Genomic DNA, 20,915 nt, shown 5'->3' with positions numbered 1-20,915 from the left:
ATCATATAATTGAAATTATAAATGGAGATAGCCAAATAAAGACACCTGGAAAGAAATATATTTTCAATAAGCTATAAATAACTATATTTAACATGGATATTTGTTATCTTCTGCAAAACAGCAGATAGTGGTATATAGAATGACCTGTTGTTTTTCTTAGGATCAGAATACGATTTGATGAAGGCGCCAGAAAGAGGGATGAAAGTCATTTAAGTGTCAAAGGTTATTAGAATTTATCTTATTTTGTACACATAAGTGCTGTCTGTCACTGGGAGCATTCAGAGTCTGAAATGTGTCCTCCCTAGTGAAGGGTCCTTCAATGGACTGAAAATGCATTTGGCGATCGTCCCTGTGTTTCAGAATATCTAGTACTAGAAATAACTCTATATGGCCTCTTGATAAATTTCTGATTTGATACCACACATAGAAAATGATTCTATTTGGAAGTCTCAGAACAGTGGGGGAGCTAGGAAGTATATGACTGTAAACAAATGTGTTACCTGCATATCTTCCAATGATGTTATGTGGCCAATTTTTGCCCAAAGAGTTTGATAACTTCTGCTTGACTAGGGATTATAAAATCTCCAGAAAAGAAGTTGGATGTAAGTAAAAGAGCCAAATTTGATTGTCTTTCCAATATGAAGGCCTAATTTTTCTAGCTTTTCCAATTAATTCCTAGGTTGCTGAAGGCATGAACAGAGTCAGAAAGTGAATAATTTGGGTCTTGCGCATCCTATTGTACTTCTTTATACATGAATACTATGGTCCTGCTTATTTTACTTTTATGAGAGGCAAAGTCTGCCAGCTACCAAAATGCAATTTTTCAAGTTAAAGTAATTTCATAAAAAATGGAGTTCAAACAGCATGCCAAGGAGCCAGACTGCAAAAGTTGAATTTCACACATAATGCACTATTTTAGCAGTGGAGCACAGGATACTCTCTAATTATCTTTTGAAACTCAGCACATTCATATCACTTAGCACCTATACTGTCTTTCATCCTTCTCTCTATATAAAAAAATAGACTCTCTACAAAAAGACACGTGTTTTGTCAGTAGGTAAACCCTGGACAATAAAGTTCCACTAAAGCTCAAACAGAGTATTTTCTTTAAATCACCTCTTACTGCTTTTCTTCATGTTTTCCTGGAGTGAGAGTTGCAAGCGCTAAAATAAAATTACCCATTTAAAAAATCAAGTGAAAATATTTTATGATGCTTTTCAGTTCGAGTAATTATTTACATTTTAGAGTGCCTTACAGCTTGTAAGTACTTATACGCACTGTGTGGGGCCTGCTGAGGGGTGGGGAACTAGGGGAGGAATAACAGGGGGTAGGGGATTGAGGAGGGATAACATTAGGAGAAATACTATTGTAGGTGACAGGGGATGGATGCAGCAAATCACTATGGCATGTATATACCTATGTAAAAATTCTGCACAATCTGCACATGTACCCCAGAACTTAAAGTATAAAAATAAATAAATAAATATAGCCTTCACAAACATTAAAAAAAAAAAAAAAAAGAAAGAAAGAAAGAAAAGAAAATGCTACATTTCAGGCACTACTTTTCTCCCAGGAATTTACCCCAAAATATTTCTTATAGAGAACTTATTTTTATCCTCCCATTGATGACACACAGTATTTTATGTAAGTTTCTTATATGGGGGAAAATGAGACCCAGAAATATTAAGCCACTTTTCAGAATACACACCAACTGGGTGATGGTGAAGTTGAGATTTGAAAGTGGTTTTTCCTGACTACAACAGACTGAAAGTTTAGATCATCTAGAAGGACAGCTGAGTTCTCATAACATCAGTCTTCATTCAAACTTGAAAATCATCACAAGCAAACTGTGTCAGGACACACACTTAGTAATACTCAAAACTGTATTTTCCAATGATATAAAAATATATTAAAAGTGCCAATTTGACAGACCAGGTGACAGAAGAAACACCTTCATCCATATTAGCTAGACGGCAAAAATTTCCTGCACAGGTGGAGACAGTCCCAAAGTATTAATTACCATGGGTTGGCCCCAGTAGAGGACTTTACAAGGAGTGTTGAATCAACCAAACTAGGAAACATAACAGGGAAACATAAATGTCCCACTCCTTCAGAATATTTCTTCTGCAACTGCCTTCTATTATATTGTCTTCTACGTAATTCAAAAGAAAGAGAGCATTTAATTATGGTCAAATAAAAATTATATTGCACACTAGTTATCTCTTAGGTACTTTTAATCCAGGTATGTTATTTATTAATTCCCAAGAGTATTAGTCACTTTTGCTCTCACTATCTAGAAAAACAATTAGAAACTGTAAATGGATGGCTTATAATTTTCTTAACAACTCAGTATCTCTATCATTTGTATACACTAATTCCACAATTCTGCTTTTTATATGTCTTACCCTTATTTTCTTCTCTCTTAATTTATGTTTTCCTGTAACAGTACAATCAATCACACTTTAAAGCCAACTTATATATCACTTTTATTATGAAGTTCAGAAGAATTATATTATGTCTATCTAAAAGCAGTGTTTCAAGGGAATCATTACATGTTTATATCCTTGACTTTGCCTTTTAAATGTTCATTTCATATGCCTTCTCTTTAATTTTATTTTTCCTGCTAGTCATTTCAAATTTAGTCAGTAATGCTTTAGAAAATGAGCATCTGGCATCATTGAAGCTCTAGAACAATTTAAAGTGTTTTGTTCTCCAACTGTCCCCATTATTTATCAAATATCACTCACTGTGACATGATGTGCCATTCATCCTAATGACTGTAACAGTGTTACAAGTACAAATGCCAAACAAACTATTTTTTCCTCTTTAGCCTTGCATTAAATTCATAACTACCCCAAAAAGACAATGCCTAAATATAACCTTTCACATTTGATATTGTAATTTTAAAACTTAAATGGATGCAAAGAAACAATTACAAAAAGCAAAGTGTAGATACACATTAAGAACTGTTCACTCTTGGAAATGATCAAAGAAATGTTTATTAAAATAACTTTGAGGTTCTATTATTGCACTAGGAAAATTTTTAGGAAAAAAAAATCAAAGTATGCATTGCTAACAAAGTTTCAGTAAAATTGAATCATAGGTTCAGTTGAATCATAGGTCAGCAGCTGTAGTTGGTATAAACATTTAAAGTAGTAAAGTAAAAAGTAACTGTACTGTAGATATAAAGACATACATGTGTAAATACATTGTGATCTAACCCCAGAAATGTATTGCAAGTTTATATCTCATCAGACAACACGCTGTGTTATAAGAAGATACATATTAATGAATCATCTGTTCTTAAAAATAAAAAACCCATAAGACTGTATATAACTGAAAGACAAAATTATGTTGAAGAGGTATATTAATATCACTGGCATTTACATAGCTAGGAAATATATATTTATTATTAAAATGAAGTACAGATCAGGGAAGAATTTGTAATGTTACATACAATCATAAAATATAATTATATTTCTATAATTATTATATGTTCATACATACAGGTTTTCTCAAAGCACATGCCTACTGGGAACCTGAGAAAGTTTAAGGAGTTATTGATAAACAAGTTTTTGTTCAGGCTGTACATGTTGGCTCACCCCTGTAGTCCCAGCACTTTGGGAGGCCAAGGCAGGTGAATCACCTGAGGTCAGGAGTTTGAGACCAGCCTAATCATAATGAAGCCCTATCTTTACTAAAAATACAAAAAAAAAAAAATAGCTGGGTGTGGTGGCACATACCTGTAGTCCCATCTACTCAAGAGGCTGAGGCAGGAGAATTCTTGACCCAGGAGGTGGAGGTTGCAGTGAGCCAAGATCAAGCCACTGCACTCCAGCCTGGGCAACAGAAATTGGTTAGGTAGTTGGGAAAGAACCATGTTCTTTATCTACATTTTAACTCCTAAATATGAGGTTGGCCTTAATTCCTAAAACTCTTGAGCCTAATTCAAAACTATTTAAGACTTCAGCAGGTGGCTTAAATGAAACTTTGATTTTAGCTTAAATGAAACTATTTTAACTTTTCTCCATCTCTCTCTGTTTGGGTAACTAATAATCTCAACTGGCCTGAAAATTTTCTTCTTTAAGCACTGAAAATCCCAAATATCAGAAACACTCAGTCACAGACAAACCAGGATAAATAGACCACTCTATTTTTTTTTAATCTTGTTGGAATTCCCCCTCATCCTTTGTATTGCAAGATTCCCTAACCCATCCTGAACAGTAATCATTCTCAATCTCCAACTGCAAATATCTTCATCTCCATCTTTTCCCATGCATTACTATTAAAGCGGAGGTAGGGTTTGTCTCATGCTGTATTTGTGGACTCCTGGGATGAGAACAGAGTGCTAGTGGAGCTGGTAGAGTTTGGATAATAAGAGTTACATATTGGGGGAAAAAATTATACACAAGCCTTCACTTTGGCTATATCTGTTTTATTCCACTGATTGTCTAAAACAAAATAGCACCTATATCGCAAGGATTTGTCATTTCCTAAAACTTTTCCTGACCACACACAAGCATATAGGAAAAAATAAGATTTTCTTATTCTATTTTTGGTAAATTCATGCATTGACCTTCTAAGAAAGCACCCTAGCCCTGTTTCTGCTGATTTGTTTCACAAACCTTTCATTCATTTGCAAATAGAGATAAGCCAAACTTGCTATTCCAAGGCCAAGGCCAGCTGAATGATCCTTTTAAAACCTCGGATCATAAAACTACATCATTTCACCTTTGTAGACAATCTTAACTACTTGAACTTGCTACATATTTTATGGCAAATAAATATGTTTCAAACATCATCAATATGAATTCCTTGCTAATCAGATATACAGCATCTTTAAACCAATTTCAAGACTAAATAATTTCTCTCCCTCTTCCTCCCTCCCTCCTTCCTTCCCTCCCTTCCTTTCTTCCTTCCTCTTTTCCTGCCATACTGCCTTTCTTCCTGCCTTTTCCTTTCTTCCTTCCTTTTTCCTGCCTTCTTGCCTTTCTTCCTGCCCTCTCTTCCTTCCCTCCTTCCTTCTTTCCCTTCTTCTCTTTCTTGTCTGCCTGCCTGCCTTCTTCCCTTTCTCCCTCTCTTTCTCCTTCCTTCTCTTCCTTCCCTCCCTTTTTTCCTTCTTTCCTTTTTTCCTTCCTTCCTTCCTTCCTTCCTTCCTCCCTTCCTTCCTTTCTCTTTTCCTTCCTTCCATGCTTTCTTTCTCTGTCACATCTAAAACTTCACCTGACACTTCATGCTATATATGAATGAGAGTAGGGGTCAAGGGATAGAGGAAATGGTGATTTTTGCTATCAATGAAGCCACATAGACATAATAAATTCCCTCTCCTTCTAAAAGCCAACCTTACAAATATCAGAAATTCCCCATGCATTCCTGAGCCACTCAGATTACATTTCATGAATATACTATAGTTTATGTGGTACATGAAAACAGGAATTCTGTACTTTAAGAGAATATACATTTATAACTCTCAGCCCTATACATCAATTCTATCATGATACACTGTGATGCCATTTATCTGTGTAAAATTCCATCAAACCTAATGTACAAATAAGAAAACATAAACCAAATCCCTTCTAGAAAACAGAATCTTTTTTTTCTTTTCCTCTTTGAAATAGAAGTTTTAGATTTTCTGCCCCAGTCATTATTTTTTATTGGTTTTCTTAAAATGTTCACCATTATTATAAAGAAATAATTTAAAAGCACAAATATAGGTTCTTATTAATAAGATGTGAATCATTCCTGGTAAATTCGTCTATTTGATGAATGACTCACCTTGCAGAAAATTCATACCTGTAAATTATGTTTATGTTTCTCTTCTCTTTCTCTTAGCCAATTCTAAGCCTAAATGAAGTATTCATATTGGCTCATAGTTTGGGGACATAACTCCTCCTCCTCAAAAAAAAAAAAAAAAATATATATATATATATATATACACATTTTAAAGAGACTGAGTCTCCCTCTGTCAACCAGCCTGGAGTCCAGTGATACCATCATAGCTCACTGTAGCCTCAAACTTTTGGGATTAAGGAATCCTCTTTCTTCACCAGCTTTCTGAGTAGATGCCCAGCTATTTTTATTTTTTATTTGTAGAGACAGCAGTTCTTTCTTTTCCCACTTCTAATCTGCAAATATGCAGGGAAAATGGTCCTAGAAAATGTAGCTTTAGCATACAAGCTATATATAAAATATAGCATAGGAAACTATATATAAAATTTAGCCTAAAAGCTATATATATATCAGCATACAAAGATATATAACACCACTGAGATATTTGTTTACTAGAAATTTACCATGGACAAAATCAACACTATCAATAAAGTCAGAAAAAAATCAGTATGTTGTGGTTAATCATTTCTGGCCTATGCTGTGAACTAACTCTGGAAATGCCTTTCATGCAAGGAATTTCTTTATTCATAAATAGTGGAGGAAACTGGAAAGAGAACTAGTTATTTATTGAACATCAGAGTATATGAGTAACTATGTTAGAAGATTTACACATATTGTCTTTTGTAAACATTTCAAAACACATGAAATTAGTTATTATTATTACAGTTTTCAATATGTGGAAACTGAGGCTTACAGTAATTATGTATTTTGTTTCACTTTCATGTACAGAAATTGGTGTTATATGTGTAATTGCAATATTAGTAAACATAAAACTTAAACATTTGAAATTTATACCACTAGTTGTATAAAATGATCTTGCCCAAAAATACAATAATAACAATAAAATTGTTGTAAACAAAGCCTATTATGTAATTCAATTACCTTTTATAGAGCCGTCCTATCATTAAGCCTTAGGAGCTGCTGGCTCTTATCTTCTGACAAAATTATACTCAAATTATGGAGTTAGACATATCTAACTTTGTGACCTGTTTATGGCATATACAAATGTGTGACTTTGGGTAATTTGCTTTTAGCCTCTTTAAAGCTCTATTTGTTTTACTATAAAATAGAGAATATAAGAATACCTAACACACAAGTTAGTTCTGAGAATTCAGTGAGAAAATAATGACCTGACTATGCTCTGTAAATATTAAAATATTAAACAATAAATATATTAAAATTATAGAGAAAATTAATATACATAAAAAACACATGTATAAAATGAAATATAAATATACAATATGATGTGGTGTTATACATATAAAATTTATGTATATTTTATTTAACTTGACTTGAAAATGGTTCAGAAGTAAAATTAATGCTGAATGTAGTCACCAGATGGGACTAGTTTTTAGAGATAACAATCCTTTATCCTCTGCACACTGAATTTTGTTTTTATTTTATCAGTCTTACTGACTATATTATTTTATAAATTTCCTCAAACTCTTTACTGGGATGACTTGGTTTACATTTTCAACAAAAATACATTTCACATGATATTATTATTTCTTAGATAATTTGTAACTTCCAATGAATAATTAATATTTTGATTTCAGGCTATTTCAAATTTATGGTAACTTCTAATGAGTTTGAAATATCAAGCCTGAAATCAAAATATTAGCTGCCTCCATAGCTCTCTAAACCACATAAAATCTAACGAATTATTTTGCATAGAGCCAAGACCAATTATTCATGAATAGCACTTAGCTGCTTTTAATCATACTTCACCTGGCTTTCTAGAGATGATCCTTGCAGCTTAAGCATACCAAATATATGCAATGCTGTCAAGAACTTCTCTTTGAGAAAGTTCAACTAAACTCATAAGAGATCCTTGATGATCTACTAGTGGTAATGATAATTGCTTTTCATTAAAGTTAATATTAGTCAATATCTAGCTATATTTACAAGATTGGCTTAATCCTCTATCATTAAAAGAAAATTTTGCCTAATGTTTTCTAGTAAGTTGTGGAAAGTGGCTCTTTGTCTTTTAATGATACAGCATGATGAAAAACCTAGCCATCAAATTTTATGCCTGAGCTCCACAAAACTGTTGTACTTAATATATTGAGTACTGATTGAAGCAAGTAGAAATTTGGAGAAATACATACAAATATTCCCAGGATACCTGAAAAGTTAAGTAGCATTACATTTAGATTTCAGCAAAACACACAGGCAATTCTCTTAAGAGTTGCTGTCACTTCATTTCAAGTTGTTCCTTGCCAAGGAAATAAGAAGGCTGCCATATGACTTGTAATAAAGAGCTCTTGGGAACAGAAGTCAAAACAGCACCAAATGCCTCTTTAGACAACACTAGTCATTGGTTTTTTTCTTTCTTTTGTTTTGTTTTTTCTGTTTGTTTTTATTGCAGCTTATAAATAAAATTATGAAGTTTATGCTTATGCTTCTAATTGTTTCTTATGATATATACACTAAACAGCTAGTCCTCCTGATCATAAGCTTTCACAGAGGTATTTTGTTATCTGACCAATGTGTTAACACAGACAAATCTAAAATGCTATATTAAAGATCAACTGAGCAAAAATGATTGTGTAACAGTACATATCAGATACGCAGTAAGTGATCACAATTGTTAGAATTATTTTTAAAATATTTTAGCATCTAACTATGAAATTATTGTTTTTCTACTACTGGCTTCACGTATACTTAGACCAGGCCCAGGAATGAATTTAGAATTTAATGTAAAAAATAGGGATCATAATAATTTATCTTTCTGTGCTTTCCCATTCCATAATTGGTAACTATTTTCTAGTGTTTATATTCACAACATTTAGAGGATGGTGGAAAATTGAACACACTACATTTATAGATATGGAAACTAAATTATTTTTCTAATCATGTAGTAAGCTGATTATCAGGAAAAGAAATAGAACCTACATCTTCTGGTTCCTAAATATTTTATTATGGAATTTTATATATAGCTCATCAGAGTTTGTGCAAAGTTTTTTTATACAGATTATTTTTTATCTTTAAAGTTGTTATCTCTTGTCTCCGGTTTTCATGCCCTCAAGTTTTTTATCTTTGAGGATTACTATTCCCTTTATTATATAACTCTTGAGAACTGCTTCCACATTTTATAAGAAGTTCAAACTTCAAAAGAATAGTCAAATCTATGTTCAATTTTCTTTTATTTGGGCATTTTAGAAATTATTCTGTCTTGATATCTGTATTTACTGTTGTCTTTCATTGATATCAACCAGAATGTACACTTTCCTATAATAACTACAAACGCCATCACATCAAAAAAAAAAGTGTAGTTTTTGTATTTTATGGAGGAATTTATATACTGCTTGATAGGTATAATTTTTTAATTATTAAGTCATATGTAGCACTACAGATACAAATAATATAAAATCAACATTATATATTCCTCTATTTTTTCAGACATTCTTCCCCCAACAATGTTTTTTAATTTTTTCAGCTCTGTTTCCCATTTTTCTAGCTATGTTTGTGAGTCTACTTTGATTGACTTATAGAATATAGTCATCTAATCAACAATCTCTTTTCTGCTTATCTTGCTTTTAATAAAACATACTTATATTGCTGTATTAGTGTAATTTTACCATGTATAGGTAATTTGACACTGTCTCACAGAAAATATTGCAAATATGTAAGGTGGATAAAAGTAATAATAAGGCTTGACATTCAATCCAAAATTTTAAGACATAGAAAGAATCAGAAAAATGTAAGTCATATGAGGAAAAAATAGATAGAACCAAAGACATAATAAATGACAGGTTTAATAGAAAATAGTAATAGAACAGCTGATATAATTATAATCAGTATATTCAAGAGGGTAGAAAAAAGCATAAGTATGACAAAGAGAAATAGAGAATTCGCTATATTTCTGAATGTTATAATCTGAATGTTTGTTTTCCCAAAATTCATATGTTTAAATCTTAATGTCCAATGTGACCAAATTAGGAGGTGGGAGCTTTCAGATGTGATTGGGTCATGGAGGCAAAGCCCTCATGAATGCGATTAGGACCCTTTTAAAAGAGGCCCAAGGCCCTCCCTTTCACAATGTGAGAGCACAGCTAGAAAAAGCCAACTATAAATAGGAAAATAAATCTTCACCAGACACTACATTTGTCAGCATCTTAACCTTGGACTTCCCAACTTCCAGAACGATGAGAAATAAACATCTGTTGTTTATAAACCACTCAGTTTGTGATATTTTGCTATCGAAGCCCAAATGAACTAAGAAAGTGAAAAACAAAACAAAACAAAAAACTCCAATTGAAATTCTATAGACAGTAAAATTAGGATGCATGAGTTAAACAGATAAGATACTGCAGAATAAAATTTCTTTCAGGAACTTGATAAAACAGGAACAGGTGATATAAAGAGCCATAAGATTAAAAGATAAAATTGTCTTAAGTTGTAGGATAATTTTAAGGGATCTGATAAACATGAAATTGGAGTCTTCAAAATAGGGAAGTAATATAAGAGATAGAAAATAAATTGTAATATTGGTTGAAAAATTTTTAAACTTGATAAAACTATAAATTCACAGCTTACATAAGTTAAAGGAACCCAAGTTCATAAAAATGATAAAAACTATACCTAAGCACATCTTTGTCAAATAAATTGAAACCAGTGATGCTTTAAAAATATCTTTAAAAAAGCTACAATGAATGATTCATTATGTGCAGAGAAACAAAGGTAATAATGATAGATTTATTGAAGAAAACAATATATGCCGAAAAGGAATGGAGTTTTAATAGTATACCTTTTCTCATCTTTTTTGATGGACTACTTTAAAAACATATTACATTTTCACTGTATTTATTTTTAAGTAACACACTTAATTACTATTTTGTCTGGTGGTTACACAAAGGTTCAAACTTATATCTTTATCTTATAAAACTCTAATGTTGAGTGATATTATTCCTTTCTTCCTGCACAAGGAAAATATTTCTACGTGCTTTCTAATATTTATGCTATTTTTCATGTAATGGATATCTATAGTATTTAAAACCTAGTAGATAATACTATTAATGTTATATACAGTCAATAGTCATTTAGATTTTCCCATGTATTTAGCCTTTCATTGATGTTATATTCTTTCCTATATCTCTGAAGTTTCATTTGAAATTATAACCCTCTGCTGGAGAAATATCCTTTAGTGGTTCCCTTGGTGCAGGTTTTAATTTTATTTCTGCTCATTTTTTCAGAACACCAATTCCTGCATTTGATTTTTGGCCTTCTCTACTTTTTCTCTACAAGACATTAGGTTTCTTCATATGCAACTAAATGATGCTTTTTTATTTTTTTTTAAACCTGGCTTTCAATTGCTGTTTCTTGCCCTTATATGTTTCATATTTTCTGTAGAGCATCATTGGTGCTTGGCAGTAGCCACCTAATTTATTGCTATTTGTGTTTATATAACTCCTCAATGCCTGAAGTATTACATTTACTTGTGCATTTTCTTCTACTGGGATAATTTTAATTCATCACCACATTATTTTAACAATTTCACTTCAACTTTGAACCACCTACCGCCAGTGATATGTTCCTTGTGCCATGCTAGTAGTGAATGAGTCTACTCTCAAATTTCACCTTGAACTACTTCCTGTACCAATTCTTTTAGGGTTAGAAAGGAATGAAATGAGGAGAAAGCAAAACATGGCTAGGCATCTTCAACACCACACCTTGATTACCAAACGTGGGCTTCCTTGAGAAGGGCATTGCCTTGGCTAAAGTGGCCCTCTACAAATGAGGACAACTTTCAAAATACTAATAGCTAATCTTCTCTGAAGGTAGATATGAGCAAGACATTTCTGTATCTTCCAAGCTCATAGAAATTTCTTTAAGTGGAAGCATTTTAAAAACAAAAAATACATATTTACTTCTACTAAAATAATTAATACATTTGGAGATGTGTCTAGTTTAATATCCTATTTAAGTAGTGCTAACTCATGTTAAAAATAAAATAACTTGGTCAAACATTAAGCAGGATGTGTTGCAGATATAATCATGAAAGAAAATAACTCAGTTTTTCTTGCCATGTCCTTTTAGTTCTGGTATTGATGGGAGGAAATATGCACTAAAAAAGAATAAAATAAATGAATAGTTAACATACAGTTTGATCATTATAAATGCTGTATAAAAACTAGAGAAATTTGAAATATCTTTGAAGCCATTTAGTAGATCAAATGATCAAGAAATGTGTTCTTTTAGATGAGAAATCGTTAGCCATGAAAAATTAGAGCAGAAGGCTCTAAAAACAACAGGAACAACGGAACTGAGGTAGGATAAGTCTGGAAGCATTTTAGTACACAATGTGAGGCAATGTGATAGCATGAAGTGAGACTGGAAGTATGTAGGCCAAAATGAGGCTATAGATGGAAGCAGCTTCCAGGGAGAAAGTGTCACATAACAAAAATGTTTACTGTCTTAAAATCTGAACAAGGTAAATGAAAATATGACTCCTTTAGCTGTGGGAGTAGTAAAAAATGAAACTGAGAGACAATAAAAAATTATATATATAGAAAGCCTGCAACCACAGGAAGGTGAATGTGTGAACATCATTGAGAATAAAATACACAGTGAAAGAGAAGTCGTGCTACGTAAGTGGGTGTTGGCTTCAGCAGTGAGTCCTCACATCTACTCTGTGTCCTGAAATATCTGTGGTTCCAGTTCTGGTTATATGTGTTATTATCAGGATAAGTATTCGTTTTCCTGATATAATGCAAATTAATATATAGACAAGTACAGGTCTAGTCCAGGTGAAAAACTGCAACATTTAGAGGACCAGTGCACTAGAGAGCAGAAAAAAATTTTTTTTAATTGAAAATAAATAGAGATAGAAACAAAATTGGGAGAATGAATTATCATGAAAGCAAAGAGGAAGAAAAAGTTACTTTAAATTTTAAAGGAAATATAAATACATAAAACATTACAACAAGATGTGGAATAAAAGATTAAAATCACTCAGTGATGGCTTCTGTAGAAGAAGAGATAACAATTTGATGAAAATGATTAAGGGAGGTGATTTATACCATAGCCAGAAAGCTAAACGGCTCTGTATTTTAATTGGCAAAAAGTGATCACAGATTATTAAAGTTCAGTGACAAGAATTTTAAAATATGCATCCTAAAATTAATCTGTTGTCTAGTATATGAGCCAAGTCAGTGGAAGAAAGAGTTTTAAGTATTTAACGGTCATGAACTCTGTACTAGGCAATTTGCATAGCATAGGGGTTAAGAGCACAGAATATAGAACCAGACATCCTGTATTCAAAGCCTAAGTCTTTGAATTAGCTTTTTAATTATTTTAAATATTCTCTCAATTTCCTTACTATAAACTGGAGATAAGAGTAATGCTTACCTGAAGTGAGAGACTTCCTACCATGGAATCATGCAATCTTGACTGCAGGAAAACTGCTTGAACCTCCCAACCCCTGAAACTAGAATAGAAATCTGCCCCAAGATGGTGGGACAGAACTGTTCCAGGGAGGGAGCTTGTAAGGGGCCCCACATCCATTCTGAGACCAGACCAAAGCAGGTAAAGCGAGACAACATTTCAAACCTAGCCATTGGCAAACTACACGCTGTCCTGGGACCCGGTGGCACTGGGATAGGGGCAATATGGAAAGTTGGGATGTCATTGCTGTGACAGAAGAACAAGTTTGGAATGAGCTAGGAGTATTCTGTAGCCAGGGCTATGAAGCATACGAGGCATGGGCAACACTGGCCAGTGCCAGGAAGCAAGTGTTGCTGGGATTTGAGATGAAGATGTGAGTTGCTGCTGGGACTTGGTTAGGAGCTGGGCAGAGGCTCCTGCAGCCTGGTTGGGTGTAAAAGTTAGGTGCAGGCTACCATGACCAAACTGAGAGGCTGCAATATAAAGGAAAAATATGTTTCCCACTCATATCCCAGGCTGTGGCAAAGGTGGATGGTCTCACCTTCTCCAGTAATAGGACTTCTTCATGGCTGCTGCTGCCCCCTACCTGAGCCCTCTGTTGGGGTCTAAGAATCACCCATCTCCTACCCACTAGGGCTAGAACCTGCTCTTATCACTGGGGTGACTGAGGACTAGTCCACACAGACTAGCTTTGCACTTCCCTTTGAAACAGAGCACATAGTCTGGGGTCCTGGGAAGGCCCAACCAAATCCATGTTCATAGGCACATAGGCACTCTCCCCAGGGGCCTGAGGTTAAACTCAAACACCTGGCTGCTACACGTCAGCTGGCAATTACTTGTAAGCAGCAGCTGCATGCCTAAACACATGTCCACTCAGCTCATAGCCGTCATGGAGAATATCAATACACAACATTTGAAACCCATAGAATCATCCCACTACTGCTACTGCTATCACCCATGCCACACTGGGTGCAGAAGGGCATGAGAACCCACCGGCCCACCAGATCCACCACTCCCACACAAGCATCTAAGCAAGCCTCAGGAGGCCCAAGAATCAGCCTACTATTAATAGCCAATAATACCAGTGCCAGTGTTAGCCTACTACTAACAGCCAATACCATCCAATACCAGTGCCATTGTCATGTAGTGCAAAGATTGGCATACGTGACCCACTGATGACACACTTGAGACCTGAAGACTGGCCTACCTGACATCCCAGTCCCCAGCACAACCTCAAAACAGTCTCAACTATTAACCATACCCTAACACACTGAGAAAATCACAGAGACTACTAATGCTATTTACAGCCAACAAACTCATACAGAGATTACACTATTGTACACACAGAGTCAAAGTCAATTATCCCACCTAACCATCAGCACACACAAATCTTCAAGAAAATGTCTTCTTTTGAGCAGTATCCAATCATGATCTTTGGCCACTTTTTGATAGGGTTTTTTTTTTGTTTTTTTCCTTGTAAATTTGTTTAAGTTCCTTGTAAATTCTGGATATTAGACCAAACACTGCATGTTCTCATTTGTAAGTGGGAGCTGAACAATGAGAAAACACAGACATAGGGAGGGGAACAACACACTCTGGGGCCTGTCAGGGAGTAAGGTGAGGGAGCACATCAGGACAAATAGCTAATTCATGTGGGTCTTAATACCTAGGTAACCGGTCGATAGGTGAAGCAGACCACCACAGCACATCATGTTTACCTATGTAACAAACCTGCACATTCTGCATATGTATCCTGGTACTTAACGTAAAAAATAAATAAATAAAAAATAAGAAAGAATGAAAAAGAAAAGGTCTTCTGAAGGAAAACTCAAAAATAGAAAGAAATGACTGTTACATCAGATGTGAAGATATCGATGTCAGGAAATAGAAAATAAGAAGCAGAAAATTATGATACTTTCAAAGGAATACAATAATTCTCCAGCAATAGATCTTAAACAAAAACAAATTTTCAAAATCCAGGATAAAGAATTCAAAATATTTATTTTTAAAAAGCTCAGTGAGATACAAGATAATTATGAGAAACAATACAGAAAACTAGAAAACTAATTTAGGATAGACTGAGAAATCGAATAAAGATAGGTAGTTTAAAAAAGAACCAGAGGGCAGGATGTGGTGGCTCATTCCTGTAATGCCAGCACTTTGGGATATCAAGGCAGGCAAATAACTTGAGCTCAGCAGTTTGAGACCAGCCTGGCTTACACTGTGAAGACTTGTCTCTACTAAAAATAGAAAAATTAGCTGGGTCTGGTGTCACATGCCTATAATCCCACTAATTGGGAGGTTGAGGCACAAGAACCTGGGAGGTGGAGGTTATAGTGAGCTGAGATGGGCGCCACTGCACTCCAGCCTGGGCAACAGAGCAATACTCTGGAAAAAACAAAACAAAACAAAACAAAACAAAACAAAACAAAACAAAACAGAGATTCTGATGAATTAACTCCAAGAACAGTTTTTAAGTTTTATTTTCACATCGAAAATCAGTCAGATTTGCTTCAGCCTCAAATAGCATGTTTATATAAAATTTAATAAGCACTGGCAGTGAGTTGCACTTTTTTTTTCTAAATGGTAAAAGGCTTAATTAAAAGTTTCAACATTAGACTGGATTAGATAGAAAAACAAATTCCATAACTTGAAGAAAAATATTCTGAAATAATTCAGTAAGAAAAAATAAAGAGGCTGAGCACGGTGGCTCACACCTGTAATCTCAGCACTTTGGGAGCCTGAGGTGGGCGGATTACCTGAGGTCAGGAGTTCAAGACCAGCATGGCTAATGCGGTGAAACTCTGTCTCTACTAGAAATACAAAAATTAGCTGGGCATAGTGGTGAGCACCTGTAATCCCAGCTACTCAGGAGGCTGAGGCAGGAGAATCACTTAAGCCTGGGAAGCTGAGGTTGCAATGAGCTGAGATTGCACCATTGCCCTCTAGCCAGGGCTACAAGAGCAAAACTTCATCTAAAATACAAAATTTAGCCAGGTATGGATTACATGCCTGTAATCCCAGCTACTTGGGAAGCTGAGGCAGGAGAATTGTTTGAACCCAGGAGGCGGAGGCTGCGGTGACCCAAGATTGTGCCATTGCACTTCAGCCTGGGCAATAAGAGCAAAACTCCACTCAGGAAAACATAAATTGACCAAATTTATAAATTATTGATATCCCCAAGAAAGTATAAACAAAGAAGTGATTGGAAAACCTATTCAGTGAAAGATGAGAACTTCCCAAGTCTAGCAAGAGATTTAGACATTTACATACAGAAGGCTCAACAATCTCCAGGAAGATATAATGTAAAAATGTCTTCTCCAGAGTGCATTATATTAAGACTGTATAAAGTTGAAGATAAACAGCACATCCTAAAATCAACATAAGAAAGGTGCCTAATTACCTATAAAAAGAATCTTATCAGACCGAGCGCGGTGGCTCATGCCAAGGGACTGAGGAAGATATTGCATGGAAATGGAAACCAAAAGTGAGCAGGAGTACTAAAAGATAAGAAACAAAGAAAATAAAATGTTATCAATAATTTTGACTTACTATGTATAGAGAGGTTTGACACTGCAGTGGTTAACTCTTGTTTCTAGTGCTTGCAAGCCCCCCAAATGTACAAAAATCTTTAAAAATATAAATACATTCACACAAATGAATTTTCAGACATCCCCTTTGCAAGTTATGAATAAAATAGGTATATCTTTTTGCTTTAACACTCTCCTCCCTCCCTTCCCTTCCATCCATCCCCTTCCCTCCCTCCCTCCATTCCTTCCTCCTCTCCTTCCCTCCTTCCTTCCTTTCCTGCTTTCTTTCTTCCTTTCTTCCTTCCTTTCTTCTCTTCCCTCCCAACCTCCCTCCCTCCCTCCCTTCTTTCCTTCTTTCCTTCCTTCCTTCCTTCCTTTCTTTGGATGGAATTATTGTATAGTAATAATTCCTTTTTGGATGGATTATTGTTCAAAAATATTTTTATACATGCTCACTTTTTACTAAATTTTATAAGATAATATTGTTGTCTTGGAGATGAACACTAACAGTATTATTAAAATAATAAGCATTGAACATTCTAGATGAGTATAACCTCTAGCTATTTCTAAAGGAGTTCAATTTCATTGGCTGTCATTGTAGACTGCAGTTACCAGAGAAAAAATGCACACAGTCATCAATTTTGCATGATACACAGGAGATTCAGTTTAAATGCAAGACACCTGAGAAAAGGGTTTTTTTCCTTCTTTCTAACATAATTTCTAGATCTACATTTACATATAAATTAACTCCCTTCTCCCCATTTTTTCTTTTTTTGGTTTGTTTTAGTACATGACAGACAATCTGTTCAGAGAAATATCATTGACTATATAGGGAAAGCTAGTGAGCTGAAGTCCTATCAAAAGCTGTTATACTCATGTCTGCAGATTTTTCCAAGGCTCATTATTCCTCCAGGTAGGATCTGGCACTATTTCTCCTCACCTTCCAATCATTAACATTATGAGCAAAAACTATTGATTCAAATATGACTTCTAATAAACAGAGAATGAAGACAAAATCTAACAGAAATTATTTATATAAGTTAGAAAAACTCTAACAATTGTTATAACTATTGGCAATGGTACTATTAAAAAGAAATAAGAGAAAAGGAGATTATGGGCTTTGTCTAATAATCTTCAAAATTTTGCTCTATTGGAAATTCTGGACTAAAGAAAAATGTTTTCTAAATCATACAAGCAGCTATAGTTAGGGTTTACCTGGGATTGGGAACTTCACACATACAAACACCCTATAAAGTGTTGTTTATCTCAATCTGTATATGAGCAAACTGAAAAACAGTAAGTGCTGTTTTTCTCAATCTATAAACGAGCTCACTTGGGTTTAAAGAGAAAACAGGTTATACATCCATTCAGCCAGCAAACATTTTTGTCTCCCCACAGAGTGCCATGCAGAAGTTTAAATTATACAACTAATAAGTGAAAAAACCCACAAGCATGCATTTGACAGTATGGGGGTGGTGGAGGAGTGCATGCAATATATGAAGTAAGTAAAGTTTAGTATTTAGATGATGTTAAGAGATATATGAATAAATAAATGAATAAGAAAATCAAGTTGGTAAGCACCTGGGTGGTCAGGGCAGCCATTATTTATAAGACAGCTTTTGAGTAGGGAGAATATGAGGGAAAGTTAGAATAATAGAAGATAAAATTAAAAGGTAATGGGGCCAGTTTATATAGTATACTTTAGGTCTTTATAATGCTTTATACTTCAATTAAATACATTAGGTGATTGGAATGCAAAGTTGTTTGTTTGTTTGAAGTTAATTCAGGGCCACCAGCTTCATGCATGTGGTGTTTGGGGGCTGAGCTGTGTGTGGGTCCTTTTCTCTGACCTGGACAACACTCTCGTTGACACAATGAGCATGAGAGGCTTACCACAGGTGATAATGCTCCTACAATCAAAATACCATTATAAGGAAAAGGCTAAAATCATCTGTGGTAAAGTTCAAGTTAACTCAGCAAGGAATGTTTTTATCCTTACAATACATGCATTGCTGATCTAAGGACTTCACATTGGGAAGAAGCAATCCAGGAAACAAAAGTTAGTGCAGCCAGTAGAAAATTGACTGAAGAATGTTACTTCCTTTGGAAATCTACATGTTTACAGCATATGACACTAGCAGAGAATCTCAAAGCCATGTTCACTGAACTTCGAAAGGAGATCCGCCTACTTCTATTAACGAATAGGGACAGACAGACGCAGAGAGAGAAGACTGAGGCTTGTGGCTGTCAGTCCTATTTTGATGTTGTTGTAGGTGGAGAGCAGAGAGAGGAGAAGCCAGCACCGTCCATGCTTTATTATTGCTGTAATCCTCTCAGAGTACAACCTGGGGACTGAAAGTAGGATTGAAAGCAATAGTCTGGATCAATAAAAATGGAATAGTGCCACTGAAGTCCTACCCAGTTCTGTGTTATAGAGTTTCTTCTGTGCTGGATTACAGACCACAAAGTCAGTATGCCTGTTTAAAGCACATAAAAGGGCGTGATTATGCACATTAGAGTCAATTTGAAGAGTTTGAACCAAAAAAAATTAGGGTGCTCCACTTGCCATCGTCCAGTTCTAAGAATAATTTTATTTGTGATTTAATGACCAATATTTTGAATGTCTTCCCAATCAAATTGCTTTTAAGTTGTAACAACCAATCATTGACTGGTATTTGTATCTGAAATTCAGATTACATGAATACAAATCTGTAGTATATTCCAGAAAATTTGAGGAACTATATTATTTGTTAGTCTGCAAATGAAGCTTTACTAATCTTTTAGTATCTTGGCTCCATGACACGAAGTAGGATCGCTTACACATGGATGCATATATATAAGGTTTATCTTCTGTCTTAAAAATAGATATTTGTTAAAAATAAATTTTCTAAAACACAGATTTATCAGAGCAACTGAATCTAGTTAATATGAAATAAATACTAAGTCACATGCAAATCAAGAAATTTCATAGTGAAATTATTTTGCATATGTTAAAAATATAAGCCATATTTTTTGCCTTAAATATGTAAATTTATCATATCCAACAAACATACACATACACACAAGAATACAAGAAAGTGAAACAGGAAATTTTTTTTTTTAGATGGAGTCTTGCTTTGTCTCCCAGGCTGAAGTGCAATGGCATAATCTCAGCTCAGTGCAACCTCCGCCTCCCAGGTTCAAGTGGTTCTCCTGCCTCAGCCTCCCAAGTAGCTGGGAGTACAGCACCCACCATCATGCTCGACTAATTTTTCTTTTTTTGTATTTTTTGGAGAGACGGAGTTTCACTATGTTGGCCAGGCTAGTCTTGAACTCCTGACTTCAGGTGATCCACCTGCCTTGGTCTTCCAAAATGCTGGGATGCAGGATTGAGCCACTGTGCCCAGCCCAGTATCTTAATATCTTAGATATGCATGATGACTGTGGAAAATTCCACTTATTTTCAAAAGATAATATATCAAATAAATAATATATAACAAAAATCATTATTTAAATTGAGATGAAGTATTCACTCTAATATGGTGAGTTTATAGGAAAATTGCTTCAGATATGAGAAAAATGTGTGTAGCAATGCATGTTCAACTTTTTAGAATTATGTTTTCGGCATCAAATAATTGATTTGACATACATAAATTGAATAAAAAGAGAAAAAAATAGACACCTGGCCTCTGACAATTACAGACTCAGTATGAGTCCCCCACTTCATGTTATGTCCTCACTCAAGTACGGTAAATGCAATCTTTAGGCAGCATTAACAGGGAAAGTATGTACAGAATGTGAGAGACAACAATCCTGCTTAATTCTGCTTTCATTACTGGAATACTGCATTTCAAATTAAGAAATTACACCTGATTCCCAATCGTCAGAATGGAGTTTAGATAGAACATCTAACATAGGAGAATAATTACGTTATAAACCGAGGACTGACTAAAGCAATTGGAGGAAGAGAAGAAAGAATTTAGACAACATTTGTATATAACCATATAATGACTATTCTGAAAAAGAAATAAAACTCACCCTGATTGGCCCTAGGACAAGAATTTGGTCTATTTAGATGGAAGAAGCAGATTTTTGCCTCCTAGTGAGGATGATCATAAACACTGGATTTAT

At 34.6% G+C, this 20,915-nt stretch overlaps 1 pseudogene; it reads left to right on the top strand.

The window, feature by feature from the left end:
• The first annotated feature begins 13,499 nt into the window (after window positions 1-13,499).
• LOC116525009 lies at window positions 13,500-19,713 on the top strand (annotated as a pseudogene).
• The last annotated feature ends 1,202 nt before the right edge of the window (window positions 19,714-20,915 follow it).

Source organism: Sapajus apella, unplaced genomic scaffold, assembly GCF_009761245.1.
Source record: "Sapajus apella isolate SASKATOON/1434 unplaced genomic scaffold, GSC_monkey_1.0 scaffold47, whole genome shotgun sequence".
Classification (NCBI taxonomy): Eukaryota; Metazoa; Chordata; class Mammalia; order Primates; family Cebidae; genus Sapajus; species Sapajus apella.
Note: the sequence above shows the minus strand (reverse complement) of the source record. Positions and strands in the feature narration are given on the sequence as shown.